General features: G+C 42.5%; 1 long non-coding RNA gene across 1 annotated transcript; it reads left to right on the top strand.

Moving 5' to 3' along the window:
• The first annotated feature begins 18,748 nt into the window (after positions 1-18,748).
• LOC311117370 lies at positions 18,749-22,583 on the top strand. Its single transcript, XR_014611605.1, has 3 exons — positions 18,749-18,804; positions 19,657-19,893; positions 22,393-22,583. It is a non-coding gene; the product is annotated as an uncharacterized lncRNA (long non-coding RNA).
• The last annotated feature ends 618 nt before the right edge of the window (positions 22,584-23,201 follow it).

Below are 23,201 nucleotides of genomic sequence, written 5' to 3'. Positions count from 1 at the left end.
CCCATGCCGGTGTCTCTAAGGAAAATGTTCATACGTGTACTGTTTAATTTCTTTTGGGGGGGATATGAGTACATCCGGAGAGATCGGATGTACCAGCCTATAGAGGCTGGTGGAAGGGATTTCCCTCATATTCCTCTCAAACTAGATGCGTTGTTCTACTCAAATGTTTGTTGTCTTTTGTCGTCTTCTGTACATAAATGTCATATATTAATCAAATTCTGGCTGTCCATACCGTTAAGGTTTATGGTGGAGTGGGATAATAGTAAGCCAAAAGCTGAAATTATCCCATTACATTTTAAGAAAATAGTTGAATGGGCAAGGAAAAACCCTGTCTGCAAAGTAAAAGAAAATGTAATCAACCACAGACTGCTATATGTGAAATTGATAGAAAATTGTTGTCCTAGAGACCGATTACCTATATCACCTTCCACCTGGCTACGGGCACAATTAAAAGGTTTAGACAACAGACTGAAAGATTTTAATTGGCTTGTTTTACACAGACGTCTTCCGGTCCATTCAACATTATATGATCATAATTTGACCCTGAATAAATTTTGTCCCAGGGACAACTGTTTCGCAATTGAAACAATTCCCCATGTTTTATGGGAATGCTCTTTTGCCCAAATAGTTTGGAAGAAAATTAAAATGGATTTTAATATTTTAAAAAACATTGATTATGAAGGGGTAGCCAAATTTGAACTAAAACATGTGGAAAAGGTGCAATTATTAGAATTAGTGACTCTGGTGTCCCTTATCAAGACCAAACTTTGGGAGGCCAGATGTGGTGCGGTCAATGACACCCTCAAGTGGTCACCGACGGGATTGGTTAAATTTATAAAACAAGAAATTTGGAAAAAAATACAATTCGAAATAGATAAGTGGGGCATCACATCTGTTAAACATAGATGGAAAGGGATATACCCTTCTTTGTAAACGTGTTTTATAGCCTATATATAGGCCTATGTATAACTGTATTCTGTCATGTAAATTGAAATGTAGGCTTTGTAAATATTTGATATACACTGAGGTTTATTCAGAGTTCCCTTTGGTATATGTGTATGTTTTTATTTCTATAATAGTTTTTATTCCTTTGAAAGATCAGCTTTGGGAGATTGTTAGAGGCAATTGTTTACATGCTTCTCTTGAATGTAGGCCTTTTAGCTGGTCAGGTCCCTCAGAACAGCACTTTTTTTTAGGAGTTTTGTTATTTTGATACGGTTAAGGTACTGTTTTTGTAAATCCATGTTATGTACAACGTTATGCACTGAATTGGTACTTGTATTTGAATGTGAAATGAAAATAAAAATTATTTTTCCACAAAAAAAAATCAAAAATCAAAAATCTGTTCTTATCAGTTTAATATCTGATACGTCCCTTATCTGGGGACCATATATTAAATTGATTTTTGGAACAGGGAGATGGAATAGGGGCTTGCTCCGTCCACTCCGCGCATCGACCTGGTATTGCAGTACCTCCAGGAACGGTGCACCCCCTGTCATTGTAAAGATAAAGCAGGCAAAGACAACAGAATTGCTTTGTTATATTCCATTAGGATCACGATGTATTTTATATTTTCACGTTTGACCATCTTCATCTCAATGCCAATGATGGATAGAAAGTGATGGTGAAGTCAGTCACTGTTATATTGACTATGATAGCTGATGTGAATGGTGCGTTAATCATCTAATCAAATCAATGTTTATTCGTCACATGGAAAGACCCTAGACTCAGTTTGATGGAAAGACCCTAGACTCATCCTCCCCCTGGGAGCTCTCCCACTCCAACTTTCCCTTCTTCTCCTCGCCCTGTTCGGGGTCGGAGAGCTCCTCAGCGTTTCTCTTCCGTAGGGGAAGGTGTTCGCCCAGGGTCTCTCCCACCTCTCCTGCACTCTCCCCACTTGACAGTGTTGTTTCCGACACTGTCATCATACTGTCAAACCCACTTGGGGAGCTCTCACTCTCCGTCTCTCCAGAGCCGTCTTTCTCGGCCCTTTCTCCTTCAGGGGTCACTTCAGTCTGGGGCGGGTGGGTTGGGGTGGGGAGGGTTTTTGCCTCCACTCCCACTTCTCCCACCACCGCACCTTCCGCGCACTCCACTTTCTCTACCACCTCCTCCACTACTGCCACCACTTCCTCAACAACCGCCACCACCTCCTCCACTACCGCCACCACCACCTCCTCAACTACCGCCACCACCACCTCCTCTACTACCGCCACCACCACCTCCTCCACTACCGCCACCACCACCTCCTCCACTACCGCCACCACCACCTCCTCTACCACCTCCTCCACTACCGCCACCTTGGCAACTGCCGCTTTCTCCTTCTGGCGCTCGGAAGCCCGGTCCGCAGCCGCCGCCTACATCCTGCCAGCCCTGACCTTATTGGCCCAGGAGGAGGGGCAGCTGCGGATGAGGTGGGACCACTCGCCACAGAGGTTGCACGACCTTCCGTTCGTGCACTCCTCGTAGCGATGACCCACCTCCCGGCACTTCATACAGACCACCTTGTCACAGGCGTCTGCTTTTCCAAAACGAAATCTCTCCATCAAACTTTCTTTTCCAGTCCATTGAAAACGCAGTGTTCTTCAGTCCAGCTGTTCCATTTGTGATTTTCTGTGTTTGTATGCCATATTAATCACTGATTTTCTGTGTTCGTATTACTTATTATCCTCTCAGGGTTTTGTTTATATTATGATAGCATCCAATAATAGAGCATCAATCTCCCTTTGGTTCACTGGAACAAATGTTCATGAATAACTGAACGTTTGTCCTTTCTAAAGTCCAGTCCAGTGGCCTGCCTGTTGGTAATGCTGCAATGATGGATCGTATTCCATCTCAGTGGTTGGACTGAAGAGACACACTGACTGCACCCTGTCTGTCTGTCTGTACCCTGTCTTCCAGTACCCTGTTTGTGTCAGTCTGTACCCAGTCTGTCAGACGGTACCCTCGGTCTTACTTCCATGTGAGGAAGGCTGTCAGTTCATCCCTTGCATGCGTTGAGTGAACCCATGCATAGCATGCAAAGACTGTGCACTGAACCAGGGGAAGGGTTCAAACCACCAGGACCACAAGCCTGTGTCTGACTGACCCATGAACCTTGACCTGGTGACCTTGCTGCCTGACCAATAGGGAGACACACCAACCTTGGGTGCCGGAGATGTGGCGGCCTGCAATAGTACATCCAGGTCCATATGGAGCAGGTTAATAACCCCTGCTGGGGCCAAACACTGCCACACACACACACACACACACAGGAAAGAGATAAGCACTGGGATTACTGGGATATGTTACTAGGAAGGTCTTGGGCGGCAGGTAGCTTAGTGGTTAAGAGCGTTGTGCCAGTAACCGAAAGGTTGCTGGTTCTAATCCCCGAGCCGACTAGGTGAAAAATCTGTCAATGTGCCCTTGAGCAAGGCACTTAACCCTAATTGCTCCTGTAAGTCGCTCTGGATAAGAGTGTCTGCTAAATGACTAAAAATGTAAAACTGTAAAAAATGTCTTGGAGATGACTGGCGAGGTGTTACCGGTTGTATTGGTTGCAGAGATATGGATAGGCAGGTGAAAAGGTAGGTGGAGGATGGATGAAGAGGGTGATGAGGGTGATATGAAAGGAGAGGATGGATGAAGAGGGTGATGAGGGTGAGGAGAAAGGAGAAGATGGATGAAGAGGACTGAAGTACACTGCGTTTTCAATGGACTGGAAAAGAAAGTTTGATGGAGAGATTTTGTTTTGGAAAATAAGTTATTTTTGGACCTCTACGGCTGACAGCAGATGAGGTGCACTATCAGCAACAAAACACACCCGAGAAGTTCTACGATGTGTCTTTCTACACCATCACCAGGGTGGAGGAGGTGAGAGGGCTCTTCTGAACGAACGCGACAGCACTCACCCTCAGTAGTTTTCAAGTTGAGTCCCTGTCCAGGCACAATCTGAGGGTGCTAACCGTGCACATGTTCAACCCCTGGGTCACTGAAGAAACACTAGTGTGCTACCTCAGCCGGTACGTGACCATCTTGCCAGGAGTGAGAGATATTAAGGACGCCCTAGGCATCTGGACAGGGAAGAGGCAGTTTCGCGTGCTGCTAAAGGAGGACGAGAGCGGTCATGATGGCTACCTCCATCCTCCCGCGTCTTTTTCAATCGGTGCAGACAGGGGCTACCTCATGTATGCTGGGCAGCTTCGCTTCTGCAGACAAGGTGCAGAAACTGTGGGACCCTCGGCCATGTAAGGAGGGATTGCACCGTGCCTAAGCGCTGCAGTCTGTGCAGCTCAGAGGAGCACCTGTTCCGTCACTGCCCAAAGGCAGCCCCCTCCTACGCCAGAGCGGTGAGCGGGAAAAGAGCAGATGAGGGAAAAGTTATAGAGCTACGCGCTATTGAGGAGGTCGTGAAGGAGCTAGTGATGGAGAGAGAACTGCGAGAGTCTGAGGAGAGAGGGAGTGAGGCGCCATCATCACCTCATGAGGAGAGCGGAGCGGGGGACAGGAGCTGGAGCAAGCAGATGGAGGAGGCTACGGGAGAGCCCACCGCGCCCTCTGCTCCGGAGAGCTGGACCACGGTGGGAGAGAGGAGGAAGTGCTCGGTCAAGAGGAAGCAGATGAGCCCTGTTTCCCCACTCATCCGCATGGAGGCGACGGAGGAGTCCGCCCTGGGGGGGAATCGTTTCAGTTGTTTTGCAAGCGGGGAGTCTGAGGAGAAAAGCGCGGGAAACCCGGGCAGCGCAGAGGAGACTCTGCTTTCCCTGTCAGGCGCGAGCTCTACCGACAGCAGCGGTCTGGCACCCAGCGGTGTTCCAGCACCCACACTGACTGAGGAGGAAAGGGTTTTCCCGACCCCTATCTTTGTGGACAGTCCTCCCCCTGGGGACCACCGTTTCCCAGACAGGCCTCCTAACGAGGAACTGGACTTAAAGTGAGTCTGGAAATTCATGTCATATTTAGATAGTTGTCTGCTTCCCTCCTTTCCCCAGTTCGTCCCTTTTTAACATAGCTAGCATAAACGCTAGAGGGCTTAGGAACCCCGTTAAAAGGGCGACTGTTTTTTCCCATTTGTCCTCCATTTGCTTCTCTGTGTGTTTTTTACAAGAAGTACATTTAAAAGACCAAAATGATGTGGAGAGATTTACGAGGGAATGGGTTCAGGGAGAGTCAAGGTGGAGTGTTGGCGGGGTGCATTCTACAGGGGTTGGTGTTCTATGTGGAAATAGGGATTTAAAAATAGTGGGACGTTTTTCGGCAGTACACGGGAGGGTTTTAATAGTAGATATTGATTGGAGGGGCAAATGTATTCGGTTAATTAATGTATATGCACCATCGACACCCAAGGAAAGGAGGGAAATGCTGAACAACCTAGACGCTTTTTTGCTTTTTTTATGACAAACAGACAGGTTATTATGGGGGGAGATTTTAATGTATCATATGACCGAGGTAATCTGGGAGGGCATCTTGTAAAAAACCTAATAGAGAAATATAATTTGGTTGATACTTATAGAGTGGCGAATGCAAATGATCCCGGTTTCACCTGGGGAAACAGCAGGGGCGCGAGGAGCCGCATAGATTATGTGTTTGTTCTGCGTGGACTCGGTGTGTCCTCTGCACGCGTCACTCCAGTTTTTTATTCTGACCACAGTTGCCTGTCTGTGACAGTAGAATTAAAAACAATTGAATTTGGAAAAATATGTTGGAAAATTAATAATGGCATTTTACATGACAAAACATTTGAGACTAGATTTAGGTCTTTTTTCCAGGGCTGTGTAACCATGAAATCATTTTATTCTACTGTCATAGACTGGTGGGAGAGCACAAAATTACGAATCAAGATTTTTATTCAGAATTATTGCAAAGATAAAGCACGTAATAAATACAAAGATTTTTATAAGTTGAAGAACGAACTAGAAGATCTGCACATCCAAGGTAATTTGAATGGTGGTGGTTTAGATAAAGACACATTGTGTAACCTGCAGAAAAAGCAGCAGGCCTTTTTTGAAAAGAAAGCTAGAGATTTCATGTTTAAAAGTCAACAAGATAAATGGGATAATGATGAGAAGTGCTCTGCATATTTTTTCAAACAAATTAAGTCACGGGGAAAGAGGAGGACCATTTCGGCTTTATTGAATCAAGACGGGGAGACGGTTGAGGATGGAGATGGCATGCTTGGTGTCGCTACCCAGCACTTTTCTCAGCTATTCCAAAAGCAAACAATTAATTATGAGAAGGGGACTACTTTTTTAAAATGTGTGGATGTGCAGATACCTTTAGATATTAGAGACCAATTAGAAGGGGAATTGAATTTAGATGAAATATATATGGCACTAAAGAGCATGAAAGATAATAAAGTACCAGGACTGGATGGGCTCTCTAAAGAGTTTTACATCGTTTTTTGGGATTTAATTGGATGTCATCTTTTGGAAGTATTTAGAGTTATTTTTGGTTTGGAGCATATGGGAGGTTCAATGTGCGAGGGGGTAATCTCGCTACTTTACAAAAAGGGAGACCCCAAGACACTAGCAAATTGGAGACCTTTAACAATGTTGTGTATAGACTATAAATTATTAATTATAACTAACTAATCGTCTGTCTTCTGCCATGGCATATGTTGTTGGTTTAGACCAAACATGTGGTGTGGTAGGGAGAAAGTTAACCTGGAACTTGCAATTGCACAGAGACGTTCAAGCATATTTAGAGGAAAGGCACCTGCCAGCTATTACTGTAAATTTGGACCAGGAAAAAGCCTTTGACATGGTAAACCATGAGTTTTTGTTTAGAGTTCTGAAAAAATGTGGTTTTGGAAAGAATTTTATGAAATGGGTAAAAATTCTTTATAGTAATGTGGGAAGCAGAGTAAATATTAATGGGAATATTGGAAATGTAATCAAGCAATTACGAGGTGTCAGACAGGGGGACCCTCTCTCTGCGCTATTGTATGTTTTATATATTGAACCTTTCGCATGTGCAATTAGGACAAATTACAACATCAAAGGCATTATATTACCTGGAGGGGATATTCTAAAAATTTCACAATACGCGGACGACACCATTTTATATTTACAAGACGACCTGAGCTTGAAAGAGGTTATCAAAGTCATTGATGAGTTCTCTGTTGCCTCCGGGTCTAGGATTAACAAGAATAAAACAGAAATAAAATATATGGGACAGTGGAAATGGAGATCTGATCAGTTATGTGGTTTGACTGAGTGCACAGGACCAATGGTAGTACTCGGGATATCTTTCGGAAATGAAATTAAAGATGACATGGTTAATTGGAAAGAAAAACTACTTTCGCTTAATAAAAGATTGGAACTGTGGAAAGTGAGACGACTATCTTTTAGTGGCAAGGTGTTAGTGCTGAAGGCGGACATTCTGCCTTCATTACTCCACCTTGCATATGTGTTTCCCATGCCGGTGTCTCTAAGGAAAATGTTCATACGTGTACTGTTTAATTTCTTTTGGGGGGGATATGAGTACATCCGGAGAGATCGGATGTACCAGCCTATAGAGGCTGGTGGAAGGGATTTCCCTCATATTCCTCTCAAACTAGATGCGTTGTTCTACTCAAATGTTTGTTGTCTTTTGTCGTCTTCTGTACATAAATGTCATATATTAATCAAATTCTGGCTGTCCATACCGTTAAGGTTTATGGTGGAGTGGGATAATAGTAAGCCAAAAGCTGAAATTATCCCATTACATTTTAAGAAAATAGTTGAATGGGCAAGGAAAAACCCTGTCTGCAAAGTAAAAGAAAATGTAATCAACCACAGACTGCTATATGTGAAATTGATAGAAAATTGTTGTCCTAGAGACCGATTACCTATATCACCTTCCACCTGGCTACGGGCACAATTAAAAGGTTTAGACAACAGACTGAAAGATTTTAATTGGCTTGTTTTACACAGACGTCTTCCGGTCCATTCAACATTATATGATCATAATTTGACCCTGAATAAATTTTGTCCCAGGGACAACTGTTTCGCAATTGAAACAATTCCCCATGTTTTATGGGAATGCTCTTTTGCCCAAATAGTTTGGAAGAAAATTAAAATGGATTTTAATATTTTAAAAAACATTGATTATGAAGGGGTAGCCAAATTTGAACTAAAACATGTGGAAAAGGTGCAATTATTAGAATTAGTGACTCTGGTGTCCCTTATCAAGACCAAACTTTGGGAGGCCAGATGTGGTGCGGTCAATGACACCCTCAAGTGGTCACCGACGGGATTGGTTAAATTTATAAAACAAGAAATTTGGAAAAAAATACAATTCGAAATAGATAAGTGGGGCATCACATCTGTTAAACATAGATGGAAAGGGATATACCCTTCTTTGTAAACGTGTTTTATAGCCTATATATAGGCCTATGTATAACTGTATTCTGTCATGTAAATTGAAATGTAGGCTTTGTAAATATTTGATATACACTGAGGTTTATTCAGAGTTCCCTTTGGTATATGTGTATGTTTTTATTTCTATAATAGTTTTTATTCCTTTGAAAGATCAGCTTTGGGAGATTGTTAGAGGCAATTGTTTACATGCTTCTCTTGAATGTAGGCCTTTTAGCTGGTCAGGTCCCTCAGAACAGCACTTTTTTTTAGGAGTTTTGTTATTTTGATACGGTTAAGGTACTGTTTTTGTAAATCCATGTTATGTACAACGTTATGCACTGAATTGGTACTTGTATTTGAATGTGAAATGAAAATAAAAATTATTTTTCCACAAAAAAAAATCAAAAATCAAAAATCTGTTCTTATCAGTTTAATATCTGATACGTCCCTTATCTGGGGACCATATATTAAATTGATTTTTGGAACAGGGAGATGGAATAGGGGCTTGCTCCGTCCACTCCGCGCATCGACCTGGTATTGCAGTACCTCCAGGAACGGTGCACCCCCTGTCATTGTAAAGATAAAGCAGGCAAAGACAACAGAATTGCTTTGTTATATTCCATTAGGATCACGATGTATTTTATATTTTCACGTTTGACCATCTTCATCTCAATGCCAATGATGGATAGAAAGTGATGGTGAAGTCAGTCACTGTTATATTGACTATGATAGCTGATGTGAATGGTGCGTTAATCATCTAATCAAATCAATGTTTATTCGTCACATGGAAAGACCCTAGACTCAGTTTGATGGAAAGACCCTAGACTCATCCTCCCCCTGGGAGCTCTCCCACTCCAACTTTCCCTTCTTCTCCTCGCCCTGTTCGGGGTCGGAGAGCTCCTCAGCGTTTCTCTTCCGTAGGGGAAGGTGTTCGCCCAGGGTCTCTCCCACCTCTCCTGCACTCTCCCCACTTGACAGTGTTGTTTCCGACACTGTCATCATACTGTCAAACCCACTTGGGGAGCTCTCACTCTCCGTCTCTCCAGAGCCGTCTTTCTCGGCCCTTTCTCCTTCAGGGGTCACTTCAGTCTGGGGCGGGTGGGTTGGGGTGGGGAGGGTTTTTGCCTCCACTCCCACTTCTCCCACCACCGCACCTTCCGCGCACTCCACTTTCTCTACCACCTCCTCCACTACTGCCACCACTTCCTCAACAACCGCCACCACCTCCTCCACTACCGCCACCACCACCTCCTCAACTACCGCCACCACCACCTCCTCTACTACCGCCACCACCACCTCCTCCACTACCGCCACCACCACCTCCTCCACTACCGCCACCACCACCTCCTCTACCACCTCCTCCACTACCGCCACCTTGGCAACTGCCGCTTTCTCCTTCTGGCGCTCGGAAGCCCGGTCCGCAGCCGCCGCCTACATCCTGCCAGCCCTGACCTTATTGGCCCAGGAGGAGGGGCAGCTGCGGATGAGGTGGGACCACTCGCCACAGAGGTTGCACGACCTTCCGTTCGTGCACTCCTCGTAGCGATGACCCACCTCCCGGCACTTCATACAGACCACCTTGTCACAGGCGTCTGCTTTTCCAAAACGAAATCTCTCCATCAAACTTTCTTTTCCAGTCCATTGAAAACGCAGTGTTCTTCAGTCCAGCTGTTCCATTTGTGATTTTCTGTGTTTGTATGCCATATTAATCACTGATTTTCTGTGTTCGTATTACTTATTATCCTCTCAGGGTTTTGTTTATATTATGATAGCATCCAATAATAGAGCATCAATCTCCCTTTGGTTCACTGGAACAAATGTTCATGAATAACTGAACGTTTGTCCTTTCTAAAGTCCAGTCCAGTGGCCTGCCTGTTGGTAATGCTGCAATGATGGATCGTATTCCATCTCAGTGGTTGGACTGAAGAGACACACTGACTGCACCCTGTCTGTCTGTCTGTACCCTGTCTTCCAGTACCCTGTTTGTGTCAGTCTGTACCCAGTCTGTCAGACGGTACCCTCGGTCTTACTTCCATGTGAGGAAGGCTGTCAGTTCATCCCTTGCATGCGTTGAGTGAACCCATGCATAGCATGCAAAGACTGTGCACTGAACCAGGGGAAGGGTTCAAACCACCAGGACCACAAGCCTGTGTCTGACTGACCCATGAACCTTGACCTGGTGACCTTGCTGCCTGACCAATAGGGAGACACACCAACCTTGGGTGCCGGAGATGTGGCGGCCTGCAATAGTACATCCAGGTCCATATGGAGCAGGTTAATAACCCCTGCTGGGGCCAAACACTGCCACACACACACACACACACACAGGAAAGAGATAAGCACTGGGATTACTGGGATATGTTACTAGGAAGGTCTTGGGCGGCAGGTAGCTTAGTGGTTAAGAGCGTTGTGCCAGTAACCGAAAGGTTGCTGGTTCTAATCCCCGAGCCGACTAGGTGAAAAATCTGTCAATGTGCCCTTGAGCAAGGCACTTAACCCTAATTGCTCCTGTAAGTCGCTCTGGATAAGAGTGTCTGCTAAATGACTAAAAATGTAAAACTGTAAAAAATGTCTTGGAGATGACTGGCGAGGTGTTACCGGTTGTATTGGTTGCAGAGATATGGATAGGCAGGTGAAAAGGTAGGTGGAGGATGGATGAAGAGGGTGATGAGGGTGATATGAAAGGAGAGGATGGATGAAGAGGGTGATGAGGGTGAGGAGAAAGGAGAAGATGGATGAAGAGGACTGAAGTACACTGCGTTTTCAATGGACTGGAAAAGAAAGTTTGATGGAGAGATTTTGTTTTGGAAAATAAGTTATTTTTGGACCTCTACGGCTGACAGCAGATGAGGTGCACTATCAGCAACAAAACACACCCGAGAAGTTCTACGATGTGTCTTTCTACACCATCACCAGGGTGGAGGAGGTGAGAGGGCTCTTCTGAACGAACGCGACAGCACTCACCCTCAGTAGTTTTCAAGTTGAGTCCCTGTCCAGGCACAATCTGAGGGTGCTAACCGTGCACATGTTCAACCCCTGGGTCACTGAAGAAACACTAGTGTGCTACCTCAGCCGGTACGTGACCATCTTGCCAGGAGTGAGAGATATTAAGGACGCCCTAGGCATCTGGACAGGGAAGAGGCAGTTTCGCGTGCTGCTAAAGGAGGACGAGAGCGGTCATGATGGCTACCTCCATCCTCCCGCGTCTTTTTCAATCGGTGCAGACAGGGGCTACCTCATGTATGCTGGGCAGCTTCGCTTCTGCAGACAAGGTGCAGAAACTGTGGGACCCTCGGCCATGTAAGGAGGGATTGCACCGTGCCTAAGCGCTGCAGTCTGTGCAGCTCAGAGGAGCACCTGTTCCGTCACTGCCCAAAGGCAGCCCCCTCCTACGCCAGAGCGGTGAGCGGGAAAAGAGCAGATGAGGGAAAAGTTATAGAGCTACGCGCTATTGAGGAGGTCGTGAAGGAGCTAGTGATGGAGAGAGAACTGCGAGAGTCTGAGGAGAGAGGGAGTGAGGCGCCATCATCACCTCATGAGGAGAGCGGAGCGGGGGACAGGAGCTGGAGCAAGCAGATGGAGGAGGCTACGGGAGAGCCCACCGCGCCCTCTGCTCCGGAGAGCTGGACCACGGTGGGAGAGAGGAGGAAGTGCTCGGTCAAGAGGAAGCAGATGAGCCCTGTTTCCCCACTCATCCGCATGGAGGCGACGGAGGAGTCCGCCCTGGGGGGGAATCGTTTCAGTTGTTTTGCAAGCGGGGAGTCTGAGGAGAAAAGCGCGGGAAACCCGGGCAGCGCAGAGGAGACTCTGCTTTCCCTGTCAGGCGCGAGCTCTACCGACAGCAGCGGTCTGGCACCCAGCGGTGTTCCAGCACCCACACTGACTGAGGAGGAAAGGGTTTTCCCGACCCCTATCTTTGTGGACAGTCCTCCCCCTGGGGACCACCGTTTCCCAGACAGGCCTCCTAACGAGGAACTGGACTTAAAGTGAGTCTGGAAATTCATGTCATATTTAGATAGTTGTCTGCTTCCCTCCTTTCCCCAGTTCGTCCCTTTTTAACATAGCTAGCATAAACGCTAGAGGGCTTAGGAACCCCGTTAAAAGGGCGACTGTTTTTTCCCATTTGTCCTCCATTTGCTTCTCTGTGTGTTTTTTACAAGAAGTACATTTAAAAGACCAAAATGATGTGGAGAGATTTACGAGGGAATGGGTTCAGGGAGAGTCAAGGTGGAGTGTTGGCGGGGTGCATTCTACAGGGGTTGGTGTTCTATGTGGAAATAGGGATTTAAAAATAGTGGGACGTTTTTCGGCAGTACACGGGAGGGTTTTAATAGTAGATATTGATTGGAGGGGCAAATGTATTCGGTTAATTAATGTATATGCACCATCGACACCCAAGGAAAGGAGGGAAATGCTGAACAACCTAGACGCTTTTTTGCTTTTTTTATGACAAACAGACAGGTTATTATGGGGGGAGATTTTAATGTATCATATGACCGAGGTAATCTGGGAGGGCATCTTGTAAAAAACCTAATAGAGAAATATAATTTGGTTGATACTTATAGAGTGGCGAATGCAAATGATCCCGGTTTCACCTGGGGAAACAGCAGGGGCGCGAGGAGCCGCATAGATTATGTGTTTGTTCTGCGTGGACTCGGTGTGTCCTCTGCACGCGTCACTCCAGTTTTTTATTCTGACCACAGTTGCCTGTCTGTGACAGTAGAATTAAAAACAATTGAATTTGGAAAAATATGTTGGAAAATTAATAATGGCATTTTACATGACAAAACATTTGAGACTAGATTTAGGTCTTTTTTCCAGGGCTGTGTAACCATGAAATCATTTTATTCTACTGTCATAGACTGGTGGGAGAGCACAAAATTACGAATCAAGATTTTTATTCAGAATTATTGCAAAGATAAAGCACGTAATAAATACAAAGATTTTTATAAGTTGCAGAACGAACTAGAAGATCTGCACATCCAAGGTAATTTGAATGGTGGTGGTTTAGATAAAGACACATTGTGTAACCTGCAGAAAAAGCAGCAGGCCTTTTTTGAAAAGAAAGCTAGAGATTTCATGTTTAAAAGTCAACAAGATAAATGGGATAATGATGAGAAGTGCTCTGCATATTTTTTCAAACAAATTAAGTCACGGGGAAAGAGGAGGACCATTTCGGCTTTATTGAATCAAGACGGGGAGACGGTTGAGGATGGAGATGGCATGCTTGGTGTCGCTACCCAGCACTTTTCTCAGCTATTCCAAAAGCAAACAATTAATTATGAGAAGGGGACTACTTTTTTAAAATGTGTGGATGTGCAGATACCTTTAGATATTAGAGACCAATTAGAAGGGGAATTGAATTTAGATGAAATATATATGGCACTAAAGAGCATGAAAGATAACAAAGTACCAGGACTGGATGGGCTCTCTAAAGAGTTTTACATCGTTTTTTGGGATTTAATTGGATGTCATCTTTTGGAAGTATTTAGAGTTATTTTTGGTTTGGAGCATATGGGAGGTTCAATGTGCGAGGGGGTAATCTCGCTACTTTACAAAAAGGGAGACCCCAAGACACTAGCAAATTGGAGACCTTTAACAATGTTGTGTATAGACTATAAATTATTAATTATAACTAACTAATCGTCTGTCTTCTGCCATGGCATATGTTGTTGGTTTAGACCAAACATGTGGTGTGGTAGGGAGAAAGTTAACCTGGAACTTGCAATTGCACAGAGACGTTCAAGCATATTTAGAGGAAAGGCACCTGCCAGCTATTACTGTAAATTTGGACCAGGAAAAAGCCTTTGACATGGTAAACCATGAGTTTTTGTTTAGAGTTCTGAAAAAATGTGGTTTTGGAAAGAATTTTATGAAATGGGTAAAAATTCTTTATAGTAATGTGGGAAGCAGAGTAAATATTAATGGGAATATTGGAAATGTAATCAAGCAATTACGAGGTGTCAGACAGGGGGACCCTCTCTCTGCGCTATTGTATGTTTTATATATTGAACCTTTCGCATGTGCAATTAGGACAAATTACAACATCAAAGGCATTATATTACCTGGAGGGGATATTCTAAAAATTTCACAATACGCGGACGACACCATTTTATATTTACAAGACGACCTGAGCTTGAAAGAGGTTATCAAAGTCATTGATGAGTTCTCTGTTGCCTCCGGGTCTAGGATTAACAAGAATAAAACAGAAATAAAATATATGGGACAGTGGAAATGGAGATCTGATCAGTTATGTGGTTTGACTGAGTGCACAGGACCAATGGTAGTACTCGGGATATCTTTCGGAAATGAAATTAAAGATGACATGGTTAATTGGAAAGAAAAACTACTTTCGCTTAATAAAAGATTGGGACTGTGGAAAGTGAGACGACTATCTTTTAGTGGCAAGGTGTTAGTGCTGAAGGCGGACATTCTGCCTTCATTACTCCACCTTGCATATGTGTTTCCCATGCCGGTGTCTCTAAGGAAAATGTTCATACGTGTACTGTTTAATTTCTTTTGGGGGGGATATGAGTACATCCGGAGAGATCGGATGTACCAGCCTATAGAGGCTGGTGGAAGGGATTTCCCTCATATTCCTCTCAAACTAGATGCGTTGTTCTACTCAAATGTTTGTTGTCTTTTGTCGTCTTCTGTACATAAATGTCATATATTAATCAAATTCTGGCTGTCCATACCGTTAAGGTTTATGGTGGAGTGGGATAATAGTAAGCCAAAAGCTGAAATTATCCCATTACATTTTAAGAAAATAGTTGAATGGGCAAGGAATAACCCTGTCTGCAAAGTAAAAGAAAATGTAATCAACCACAGACTGCTATATGTGAAATTGATAGAAAATTGTTGTCCTAGAGACCGATTACCTATATCACCTTCCACCTGGCTACGGGCACAATTAAAAGGTTTAGACAACAGACTGAAAGATTTTAATTGGCTTGTTTTACACAGACGTCTTCCGGTCCATTCAACATTATATGATCATAATTTGACCCTGAATAAATTTTGTCCCAGGGACAACTGTTTCGCAATTGAAACAATTCCCCATGTTTTATGGGAATGCTCTTTTGCCCAAATAGTTTGGAAGAAAATTAAAATGGATTTTAATATTTTAAAAAACATTGATTATGAAGGGGTAGCCAAATTTGAACTAAAACATGTGGAAAAGGTGCAATTATTAGAATTAGTGACTCTGGTGTCCCTTATCAAGACCAAACTTTGGGAGGCCAGATGTGGTGCGGTCAATGACACCCTCAAGTGGTCACCGACGGGATTGGTTAAATTTATAAAACAAGAAATTTGGAAAAAAATACAATTCGAAATAGATAAGTGGGGCATCACATCTGTTAAACATAGATGGAAAGGGATATACCCTTCTTTGTAAACGTGTTTTATAGCCTATATATAGGCCTATGTATAACTGTATTCTGTCATGTAAATTGAAATGTAGGCTTTGTAAATATTTGATATACACTGAGGTTTATTCAGAGTTCCCTTTGGTATATGTGTATGTTTTTATTTCTATAATAGTTTTTATTCCTTTGAAAGATCAGCTTTGGGAGATTGTTAGAGGCAATTGTTTACATGCTTCTCTTGAATGTAGGCCTTTTAGCTGGTCAGGTCCCTCAGAACAGCACTTTTTTTTAGGAGTTTTGTTATTTTGATACGGTTAAGGTACTGTTTTTGTAAATCCATGTTATGTACAACGTTATGCACTGAATTGGTACTTGTATTTGAATGTGAAATGAAAATAAAAATTATTTTTCCACAAAAAAAAATCAAAAATCAAAAATCTGTTCTTATCAGTTTAATATCTGATACGTCCCTTATCTGGGGACCATATATTAAATTGATTTTTGGAACAGGGAGATGGAATAGGGGCTTGCTCCGTCCACTCCGCGCATCGACCTGGTATTGCAGTACCTCCAGGAACGGTGCACCCCCTGTCATTGTAAAGATAAAGCAGGCAAAGACAACAGAATTGCTTTGTTATATTCCATTAGGATCACGATGTATTTTATATTTTCACGTTTGACCATCTTCATCTCAATGCCAATGATGGATAGAAAGTGATGGTGAAGTCAGTCACTGTTATATTGACTATGATAGCTGATGTGAATGGTGCGTTAATCATCTAATCAAATCAATGTTTATTCGTCACATGCACAGGATACAGGGTGTGAATGGTACAGTGATAATGCTATAAAGATAATGCTTTTAAAAAATCTTGGAATAGATTGGGAGTTTATCAACGTTGGGAATAACCACTTTTGACTGTTACAAAGTAACAAATTGGTAGGATCGTAAGTCACGTGGTCATCTGCCCTCCAATCGGAAATGACAGAAAGCGTTTATAAATTAAATCCAGATTAACAGCTAAAGCGGAATAATAATATATGAAATACGGGTGGGGGAATCAATTTGGAGATAATAATATTGACATAACATTTGATCTTATATCACATATCTCTGGTAGCGTTGATGTCACAAGGGAACTGAAGCAATTGTCCACTTGGTGGCGCAAGTGTTCCACCGACCGTCGCATTTTCCAAGCAGTCCTGTGTGGTCCATCCAACTATATTTTAATGTTGAACCACTTGACTTCAATACATATTCAACGCAAATAACGTGAACAATAAAAATAGCCTGTCTTTATTTTACATGTCTGTAGAGCCTTATACGATAAGACCAGGGTGAAGAGGCCTTCATAAAGTTGCCCTCCTAAATTACTAGAGGCCAAACTTCAAAGATGTCCATGGCACTGGACTGCAGTAAGAGCTAGGCCTACAGTGCGGCCTACGGAGCGGTCCTGGCGTATGGTCCTGGCTGCCTAAATGTTTCCTCCACATAATAAACTGTACAAACATGGCACTTTAGAGGGTTACTTTTACAATTAGCCTTACTGAGTCACTACAACAAACTTCCTATCATGGACATGAAATGCCATTAGGCCTAATGAAGATACCGTATATGTAAGTTACTTAGTTGGTGTCTTGTGAATCAACTGGTATGCGCAATAGCGTTTAATATTTCCTCGATATTATACAAATGTTGAATAAATCACTCTTCTCCCGGGTAACCAGGTGTTTTCCGCCAAAACCGGAAGTGTCATTCAAAAGCATTATAACACTTATAAATGTCTGGTTTTGATTAGAGCTTTGATCAGCATGAAAATACAAACCTGATGCTACCTGAGCATGATCAGACATATATTAAATACATGTTATGATACATTTTACAAATCCAAATCCCAGATGAAGAATAAGACACTATTTCAAAGCATAGAACATGTAATGTTAGCCAAGTACAATGTAATTACTAGTTGTTACACAGGATTTAGCCAATTAAAATTAAGTGTATCTTTAGGAGTACTTGTAATGAATGTGTACAGTACATTACCCATCCTGACAACCTGGCCCTCAATTTAAAGCTTGTGGAAGTGACATCCAAGTGGGAGAATAAATACACTAGTACACCACAGAGTATCTGTATAGGAAAATCATTCAGAGCACACTGTGCTGCCAATCACAGTGTAAGGTGCGACATTTTGCGGGTGAGGAGAGCTCGTTAGAGGATATAGAAAGCTTGCATTGAAGAGCTGGGCATCGTGTTATGACCTGCATTATCTGAATTAGGCCCACATAATTATACCTACGGAGGAGCGGCTTCTATGGAGGAACTTTGAATGTCTGAACTTCAGAGTTGGTTTAACGTTGGACCAGAGCAGATGTTAGCTAGCTAGCTAACAACCTTGTTTGTGCAGTGCAGTGTAGCACTAGAATTAAAAACAGGTCTTACCTTTTTGTCGTTAATAAATCCAATGTGAAACGTGCTGACTATAGTATCCTTAACTAGCATTGAAAAAGTTCATCCATTCTTCTCAAATTAAACATATCTCCCTAATTTCTGAATCATGCTTGTAACGTTGTCAGTAGGATACAGTAACCTATGCTCCAGAGGGGAGGAGCAGGTAGTTTCCACACGCACACCCACTGGCAAAGGTTTCCATTCCAGCTGGCAGGCAGAAACTGGAATACGTTTCTAGAGTGAGCTTTGTTGCGATTTTGTGGGACTGGAGAAAAATACCCGGAAAGTAAAATAAGGTTATTACCTGGATCCCATGCTTTTAAAATAACTGCTGTTCCTGAAAAGTATAGAACACTTTAGTTTCCGGTTCTTTTTAACGTTATTTTTCAGTTCTGTTCCCTGAACCGGTTCCAACCCTAGAGAAATTATTTGGATGTAGGTCATGCTTAGCCTAATAAACTATAAAGGGAAATAAATTGCTACAGTTTACACTTTTTTAGTAATTTAATGAAATGTTGTAATCTGATCTCGGAATGCACGGACCGTTAGTAGTGGGGGAACAGGAAGTTCCGGGCAGGCGGCACCATTCTTCACAATAAAGAAAGCGTCTGAACTGTGCAGTCAAGAAGATAACCTTTGTGTCCGTTTCTATTTATTACTAGAGGTATGTCATAGCACGTTTAAACTTTCTAATGTCGAAAGAACATACCATGCTAGGTAACACATCCGTTAAGGTATTATCACGTTTGGTAAAGGTTTGATGTGTTATTTTTGTGTCAAACCAAGTGAAGAATGTGATAAAAACTATTTTACAAGTCACATAGCTAGAGACTTTGGGTTTGTCTGAGTGAATGTACATAATTTTCTCATGGTAATTTCATAAATAATCAATAATATTTGAGATTTCTGTGTTCGTTTAGCATATTATTGGTTTTGTGTAAAATTCCCAAGCTGGTAAAATGGCGGCTACTCTCGGTCAGCGTCAACGGACTTCAGTGAGGACAGTGCGGGTGCATCAGATAGAGACAATTTCACGTTCGCACTACTGTTTTGAAGCAGAATGTAATGATTATCAGTTTTCTACATGTGTACTAATATTCAGACACATTCTGTTGTTTCTGTCTTTATCAATAAATGTTGCTATGGTGTGAACAGGAAATACAATTGGTTTTTGATTGAAGTAATACAGTGAAGACAAGGTTTAAGGAAATTAGCACATAGTGCTGTCTAAAACAAACTGTAACCTTGTACTAAATGGATTTTGAGTCATTTATGCATTCATCTACTATAGGTTAGGTATTAGCTCAAAAGTATTGTGGAGCTCCTGCACTTTAATATAAACAGTACCGGCACCCAAAATGAGTATTAGCACCTATTTCAGTCCAATTCAAGCACTGAATTAGATAATTGAACAAGAAAAAAGTGAAAATATTTTTAGAGTATAAAGAAAGTGCCAGAACTGTCAAGACAATAACTTTTTGTATCTGTTTCTCTTTATTACTACTGGCCGATTCAGGTAAGTCTGAGGCCGGTAACATCAACAGTGAGGCCAAAACCCAGCTTGCCTCTCTCCTTCCACACTGAGGCCAAACCTACAGTCACTGGGTCCTGATTGTGACAGTGGAGCCCAGTTTACTGCAGGATCCAGAGATGGCATCAGTGACGCTGGAAGACTGCAGTCAAACACTGGAGCTGAATGTCAACATTAAAGATGAAGAAGAGGAGGAGAAGACTGGGAAATCTGTTTCTCATGGTAAGAGCAGGTTCTATCTAATTAAGTTTGTTGGACATGATTTGGAAAGGCACACACCTGTCTATATACAGTGCATTCAGAAAGTATTCAGACCCCTTGACTTTTTCGACATTTTGTTACGTTACAGCCTTGTTGTAGAATTGATTAAATAGTTTTTTTCCCTCATCAATCTACTCACAATACCCCTTAATGACAAAGCAAAACCACTATATGCCTTAAATGCTTATGGATTGAGAACCAGTTGAAGGGTTAAAACAGAGCAGAGACATTTCTTTAGTGCAAACTCTATGCTTTTGATAACTCCCTGCAGCTGGTCTGGGTATGTCAATGACATGTGATGCAGATACAACGCCTCGTGATGGCTGTGTGGAGATTGGAGTAACAATGGAACTAGTGTTATCATTTGTTTGTGCTTATGACCTGACACATAGCCACATGCACATAATGTCAAGGGTCCTGATTTCTCAAAGTGGGGCTTCTGTCTCTTATTAGTGGCGTGACTCTAAAGATGAAATACATACGTACGTTAAAGAACAATCACACTCTGTATTGACTATATTCACTATCCAGGCATCTGGAGGACAAAGTATCAATCATGTTCATTCTGTTTTACCTTTATCATTTCATAACACATTATAAAACATATCAATTAATCCTTAAACATAACCCATTCTCAACCACATACATCTAAGCATTTATCATTTACCATCCTCCCTGGCCCTTGAGATTATGTGCATGTGGCCATGTGTCAGGTCATAAGGTCATAAGCACAAACAAATGATAACACTAGTTCCATTGTTACTCCAATCTCCCCACAGCCTCCACGAGGCGTTGTATCTCCATCACGTGTCATTGACATACCCAGACCAGCTGCAGGGAGTTTGTGAAAAACACATAAATGTCTCTGCTCTGTATTATCCCTTCAACTGGTTCTCAATCCATAAACATTTTAAGGCATATAGGTGTTTAATTCTACAACATATGTACTTGAAAATCGTCTATAGTATTCAGACCCCTTGACTTTTTTGACATTTTTTTTTGTTTTATTTTTTTATTTCACCTTTATTTAACCAGGTAAACCAGTTGAGAACAATTTTGTTACGTTACAGCCTTATTGTAAAATGTATTAAATAGTTTTTTTCCCTCATCAATCTACACACAATACCCCATGATGACAAAGCAAAAAACAACAACAACTGAACAATCACATTTACATAAGTATTCAGACCCTTTACTCAGTACTTTGTTTAAGCACCGTTGGCAGTGATTGCAGCCAAAGTCTTAATGTGTATGACGCTACAAGCTTGGCACACCTGTATTTGGGGAGTTTCTCCCATTCCTCTCTGCAGATCCTCTCAAGCTCTGTCAGGTTGGATGGGGTGCGTCGCTGCACAGCTATTTTCAGGTCTCCAGAGATGTTCGATTGGGTTTAAGTCCCGGCTCTGGCTGGGCCACTCAAGGACATTCAGAGACTTGTCCCGAAGCCACTCCTGCGTTGTCTTGGCTGTGTGCTTAGGGTCGTTGTCCTGTTGGAAGGTGAACCTTCGCCCCGGTCTTGAGGTCCTGAACGCACTGGAGCAGGTTTTCATCAAGGATCTCTCTGTACTTTGCTCCAATCATCTTTCCCTCTATCCTGACTAGGCTCCCAGTCCCTGCCGCTGAACAACATCCCCGCAGCATAATGCTTCCACCACCATGCTTCACCATAAGGATGGTGCCAGGTTTCCTCCAGACGTGATGCTTGTCATTCAGGCCAAGAAGTTCAATCTTGGTTTCATCAGACCAGAGAATCTTGTTTCTCATGGTCCGAGTCCTTTAGGTGCCTTTTGGCAAACTCCAAGTGGGCTGTCATGTGCCTTTTGCTGAGGAGTGGCTTCCGTCTGGCCGCTCTACCATAAAGGCCTGATTGGTGGAGTGCTGAAGAGATGGTTTTCCTTCTGGAAGGTTCTCACATTTCCATAGAGGAACTCTGGAGCTCTGTCAGAGTGACCATCATGTCCTTGGTCACCTATATAGACAGTTGTGTGACTTTCCAAATCATCTCCAATCAATTGAATTTACCACAGTTGGACTCCAATTAAGTTTTAGAAACATCTCAAGGATGATCAATGGAAACAGGATCCACCTGAGCTCAATTTCGAGTCTCATAGCAAATGTTGTGAATACTTATGTAAACAAGGTATTTCTGCTGTTTTTATTTTTAATACATTTGCAAAAATGTCTAAGAACCTGTTTTCACTTTGTCATTATGAGGTATTGTGTGTAGATTGATGAGGATTTTTTTTATTTAATCCATTTCAGAATAAGGCTGTAACGTAACAAATTGTGGAAAAAGTCAAGGGTTCTGAGTACTTTCCTAATGCACTGTACATATCCAAAAGTGGACCTAGAAGTTTGTCCTTAAATATCTATTGGGAGCCCATCTGGACCTTCCGCTTTACCTCCCTTCATATTGAAAATAGCATCAGATATTTAAACACCATCCAATTCCTTTTCCAGATCCAATTGAGTGTCTTCTGAAGTAGAGGGAAAATCAAGACCCGACTAGTTCAGTTCTCAGGAGATTCAGAGTTGTAAAGTGTGTTGTAGTAGGAAGCAAATGTTTGGTTTATTTCTACAGGATCCATTGATAATTGTCCTTGTAAATTATGAATTGCATTAAAGGCTGAATTTTACTTCTTAATGCGCCAGGCCAGCAATTTACCAGGTTTTTCACCTTGATCATAGGACTGTTTCAGCCTAGTTAAGCTGTTTGCAGCCTTAGAGGTGGGAAGTTCATCATACTGAGCTTTTAAGACCAAATCATTCCTTGTTAACTTCTACTGAGTTATCCAAAAAAGCTTCCCACTCCAATTCTCTGATTTTGCTGTCCATCGCTCTCATTTTCTGATTTATTAGATTTGAAACTGGTCAAACGTATAATTTGCCCCCAAATATGTGCTTTGAAAGCCTCCCATCTGGTACTCGCTGACGTTTGGTCAGTGTTCAATGTGAAATAAACATTACATTTACATTTTACATCTATACGCACTCCAACGTAATGTAAGAAGTCTGGGTCCTGTAACCATCTGGGATGCAAACGCCTTCTAGAGGATCCTTTTACTAGTTTTGTATCCCTATAGAATAATCACACAAGGGAATGGCCATTCAAAACAATACTATCATATCCACTTCCTGCTACATTGGGAAGCAATAAGCAAGAAACTACATGAGAATATGATTTAAATGTTGACGAGTAGCATGAATACTCCCTTTTACTCGGGTTCTGAGTCCTCCAAGGTTCACATAGATTTAAATCCTTAATGAAA

This window comes from Coregonus lavaretus (assembly GCF_964263955.1).
Source record: "Coregonus lavaretus genome assembly, contig: HAP1_SCAFFOLD_56, whole genome shotgun sequence".
NCBI lineage: Eukaryota > Metazoa > Chordata > Actinopteri > Salmoniformes > Salmonidae > Coregonus > Coregonus lavaretus.
The sequence above is the reverse complement of the archived record's forward strand: the minus strand, read 5'-3'. Positions and strand labels throughout refer to the sequence as shown.